At 47.6% G+C, this 5,324-nt stretch overlaps 1 pseudogene; it reads left to right on the top strand.

Moving 5' to 3' along the window:
- Positions 1-3,766: 3,766 nt before the first annotated feature.
- LOC117033079 (60S ribosomal protein L22-like 1) lies at positions 3,767-4,612 on the top strand (annotated as a pseudogene).
- The last annotated feature ends 712 nt before the right edge of the window (positions 4,613-5,324 follow it).

The following is a 5,324-nucleotide window of genomic DNA, read 5'->3' as shown; positions in this document are numbered from 1 at the left end:
TCTGTCAACCCCGTGCTCTAGGAACTGCCTGAAGGACTGTTGCTCGAATCTTTATGATGAGAATATCCAAGGTCTGGCCAAGGGGCGCGTTGTGTGCATAAGTACTGGAGAATGGTTCTCTGACACCTGGGATTTTGTCATCTGGGAACTGAAGTGGCAGTGTTGGGTCCCTGAGACTGGCCAAGCCTCAGGATCCAGTTCCTTCAAGTTCTACCCTAAATAATCCTCCACCACCAAGCTACTCTGTCATGGTACCCTGCTTTATTACAGTACCTGTTAGGGTCTGAAATGATACTGCCTGTTTAGTAGTGATAATCTATTATTTTCATTCTTACATGCATCCCGACAACCTCTCACTGAATCCCGACAACAGCTCAATAACGGGTTGGGCAGCTTATCCCAGGATTCGAGGGCCAGCAGTCTGGACTCTGGACTCCGTGTTGTGTATTAATTGTGTCTTTACCTACAAGAATATCAATTCTGTGGACCTCATCTCACATCCCCAGTACCGAGAACATTGGTTCTTAGTAGGCTTTCAAGAGATGGTGAATGAATGAGTGAGGGGTCAGGAAGACTTCCTCGAGGCGATAAGGTCTGGACTAATGAGTACAGGAATCACCAGATAGGGTGGAGGTGGAGGTACAGGACATTCCTGGCTGCAGTCATGGGTGGTGGAGCTCAGGCCTGAGGAGGTCATGTGCTCTGGGGATCCTGGACGGGGAAGTGAGGGAGACCAGGCTGGAGAGGTAGGTAGATGGGTATCTCCAGAAAGGATGTTTCTGTTCTGTGTGTGTGTTGAATTCCCAGCAGAGTCCTTCTAAATGGGATCAGTAAGCCAGCTTCCTTAGAATTGGGGGTACTTGTGAAAAAACACCATATTGCTTCAGGGTCTGGGTGAGGGGTATGGGAATCTGTATTCTGATACTCTGGCCAGGTAATGCTTATTCAGTAACAACAAAACAAGTCAGGTGGTCATTTCAGTTGTAGAGTTCAGCTCTAAATTGGTGCTTCCTTTTGGACAATCTTGCATGCTTAATGAGTACCTATGTTGGATATATCTTTAGAAGCTTTAGGGTAATTAGTTGACTTGCACATGGGATACTGGAATATATGTTTAAAATGGCACATCAGTCTACAATGTGTCACCATCCCGTTTTTATCACTCTGTTGGTTAATGATGAGGCATCTTTTGCTTATTGGTAATAGTGAATTTTTTCATTAACTTTGCTTTAATGAATAAATTTCTCATGCATTCACAGACAGGTTAAGTGAAAAGACAATAATGAATCCAAGAAAAACTCCCCATTATCGAGTGTCGTCCTTCTGCCGGGTACTGTTACTCATGATATCATTTAATCCCCATCGTACAGAGGAGGAAGGAGGAGGCTGGCGGCATTAATTACTTGCCCAAGGCCACAGATGTGGCTGGGGTTGAGCTGGCTCCAGAGTGGAGACTCCTGCCCAGGGTGCTGTGGAGTGCTGGCCAGCGCTGCTGTTCCCGGCCATATCTGGGGGAGACCATGGGAAGAGCGCAGAGGAGCAGTTTACTCAAATGTTCAGTCCATGATTACCCACACAGACCTCTCAGTGGGGCCTGGGAGGCCGGGGACACAGCTGGGCTTCAAAGCCACCTGAGTGTGTAACCTTGACCGCCCTTTCTTTCTTTCAGCTGCAGTGAAAAGAATGGACAGTTCTAAGAGGCCTCGCCACCCAGCTAGCTCTGAAGGGCTACTCTTTGAGACTGAGTCCTCTGTGGAGTCCTGAGCTGTTGGAAAATATTTAGCAGGCTGCCTTTCTTCTCTGGTGGTGTGTGTTTTCTTTTGTGTTTCCAGGGGCGCTCCCAAAAGAAGGTTGTTTCTCGGTTTCCTTTTCATTTGGGGTGACCTCTCTAACTCCCCGTGTTTAAAGCTGGGCAAAGCTTATTGCTTTACTTTCTGATAATAGCTTCTGTGGAGTTGGCCTGAAAAGCTGCAAAGCCTTCTCCTCTCGTCTCAGTCGTGTGCTGTCTGTCATCAGGGCCTGCCGCTGGGCCTCTGCCTGGAGCCACTGGGGTGGGAGAGGTGGACACCCCTGGGTAGTCCTAAATCCATGGTGGTAGCTGGTGAGAAAACCCTCAATCAAGACGGCAGCTGTTTAGTCCTGGTGTAGACGCCACGGAGCCTTCTCCTTGCGTTATTGCACCAACCTCTGAATTGGTCCCTCTGCTTTTGTTTTGCCCTCCTATTGTACTATCTCAAAGCAGTAACTGTAGGTCACCTTTTAGGTCAGACAGTGACACTCTGCCCGAAACCTCCCTGTGCTTTTCAACCTGCAGCATAAAAACCAAAGTGCTTTCAGTGGTTTGTGGGGCCGACAGGAGCTGCCCTCTCCCTTCTACTGTTCTCGCCTTGCTTGCTCTACACTGGCTGTTGCTCAGACATACTAGGCAAGCCCGCGTCCTGGCTCTTCCCTCTACCTGGAGCACTCTTCCCCAGGTGCTCCATCTGCTCCTTCAGGTGTGGGTTCTATCGTCTTCCTTCTTCAGTGAGACTGTCCTGGGTCATCCTGTTGGAAACCACCAGGAATATGTCCACCACATCCCTGACTCTGTTGGTGAAATGTGGCCTTGAGCGTCTGGCCCGTGCACAGGGACCGGAGGTGTGAACTGACCTGCAGGTGTCCTGGAATGTTTGCATCTGTTCTCTGCTGGGTGGCAAGAGCTTTCTTCCTGCATAGTATGATGAAATTCCTCCTAAAGCCCATGCCTTTCTTCCTGTGACTTGTGGTGATTCAGCTGCAGAGCAGGATCCTTGCTTGGGTTAGATGAAATGGTAATGTGATTCACTTTAGAGGCCCAAAATGTCCCAAAATGGTGTCCCAAAATGGTTCCCCAAATTGTAATACAGTAGTACCTCGGTTTTCGAACGTCTCCGTTGACGAACATTTCAGTTTACGAACACTGTAAACCTGGAAGTAAATGCTTCGGTTTTCGAACACGCCTCGGAAGTCGAACACGTCACACGTCTTCCACTGAGTGCAAGATCCTGAGGCCTAGCTGTCGGCTGTTTTCGAACATTTCAGAACTCGAACGGTCTTCCAGAACGGATTACGTTCAAAAACCGAGGTACTACTGTAGCATTGAAGATCCTTGCATGCCTGCCGTCAGGCCTTCTCAGGCTGTTACATGTGTTGTAGACTTCAACTCTAGTTACTAATGGGTTGTGGTGAGGCATGTGTATTAAATAAATTCCTAAGTTTATCTTGGCTTTATGGGAAATATTTACATCTCATAAACCAGCAGTAGGTTAATACTCCTGGGTTCAGGGGCTTAGGTTTCAGGTGGAATGAGAAACGGGTAGGTTGGTAGAATGGAAGTTCTTACTGTGCTCCAAGCCTCTGTTTACAGTTGGGTCTGCTCAGGTTCTAAGGTGGGGAGGAAGGTCAGTTTGGACTCCCTACTCTCTCCCAGTGTTTTAATTGTGTTTCCTCATTTCCGATTTCGGTACGTATCCATTGATTGATTCACAGCGTGTGAAGCAGTGGAGTTATTGTTGGGTTTACTGGGGTTGATTACTGTCGTCAGGGAACTTATAATTTGCTGGGGTCGGGAGACATGATCATCAGTACTTAACACAGAAGCCTTGATACAGACAGTCCCTGACTTAACGATGGTTCGACCTAGGAGTTGTCGACTTTATGATGGCGTGAAAGTGACACGAACTCAGTAGAAACCTACGCTGATCTTTGAAATTTGATCTTTTCCTGGGCTGACGGTATGTGGTAGGAGATGTCGGCAGCGAGCCGCAGCTCCGTCGGCCACGTGATCACAAGGGTCAATAACCCATACTCTCCAGTGTCTTCACTGTGTTAGATGATTTTGCCCAGCGGTACGTGTTCTGAGCGTGTTTAAGGGAGGCGAGGCTACGCTATGATGTTCAGGGTATTACATGCATTTTCAACTTAGGATATTGTCACCTTATGATGGGTGGATTGGAACGTAGTCCCATCATAAATCGAGGAACATCTGTGTAAGCAAAGTGGGGTACAAGCCCTGCGCAGGGTGACCACTTTGTGCAGGGAGGAGTGAAGATCGCTTTGTGGGGTACCTAGCCCTTGAAGCAGATCCTGCAGCATAAGTAGACGTTTTATAAGAATTGAGGTGTGGGGCTCTCTGGTCACATGTCCTACCTTAAAGATCACGCCGAAAGCCAAGAACCCTAAGAAGTCAACCTGGACGTTTGAGTTGGACCTATCTCATCCAGTAGAAGATGGAATTTTTGATTCTGGAAATTTTGCACAGTTTCTACAGGAGAAAGTTCAAGTCAATGGAAAAACTGGAAATCTGGGGAACGTTGCTCACATCGAATGCTTCACGAACAAAATCAGGGTTGTTTCTGAGAAACTGTTCTCTAGAAGATATTTGAAGTACCTTACCAAGAAATACCTTAAGGAGAACAGTCTTCGTGTTTGGCTTCATGTGGTTGTATCTGACTAGGAGACCGACGGACTTCATTACTTCCAGATTAGTCAAGATGAAGATGGATCTGAGTCTGAGGACTCGGTGAAGCCACTCTTTATAGGGCTTTGCTTACTCATGAAGCAAATGAAGCATTCCAGAGAAAGGAACATCTAGAAATGGACTTTATCAGTGAATAAAAAAATTGAAGAAAAATAATTGGGGGTTGGGAGCTGGGACCCATGGGGGTGGGGAAGGCATGCAGGCTGGGTGAGCAGCATGAGGGAGATGGCGGGGCGTGGAAGTGCAGGGTCCATCGCAGAGGAGGAATCGTCCTGTGGGGCTGGCGTGTAGGTTTGGAAGGGTCTGTGTGGGCGGAAGAGGGAAAGTTCAGCTGGAGTCATTCTGGGGAGACCTTTTTAAAGGCAACACTGAGGAGCTTGGATTTTACCAGCAGAAAATGAAAAACCACTGAAAGTCTTTCAGTATGGGAGAATGATATCCACGATCCTTTAGAGGAATCCTTGGGTAACATGGGGAAGGCCAGCTGGTTGGTGGTCTAGATGGCAGGGAGGGAGTCCTGTTAGGAGCTTGTTTCCATAACTTGGTTGGTGGTGAGCTTGACCTGGTTGGGGCCTGAGAGACAGTCAAAGGAAGAGAGTGTGAAGAAGGCATTCTGTTGGGTCATGGTGACAAATAAATAAGAGGCCAATTTTATCTCAAATCACTCAGGAGCTCAAAAGATCAGATTCCCTTCCCTAGTTAGTAAAATGGAGTCCCAGGGACCTTGGAAGGAAAGCAGCATGAAGAAAAGGGAAGATGTTAAAATCAGGAGAGGCAATAGCAACCCTTTCATCTCACCATGTGATGGAGGAGTAAAGGAAGAGGG

This window comes from Rhinolophus ferrumequinum, chromosome 2 (assembly GCF_004115265.2).
Source record: "Rhinolophus ferrumequinum isolate MPI-CBG mRhiFer1 chromosome 2, mRhiFer1_v1.p, whole genome shotgun sequence".
NCBI classification, from domain to species: Eukaryota; Metazoa; Chordata; class Mammalia; order Chiroptera; family Rhinolophidae; genus Rhinolophus; species Rhinolophus ferrumequinum.
The sequence above is the reverse complement of the archived record's forward strand: the minus strand, read 5'-3'. Positions and strand labels throughout refer to the sequence as shown.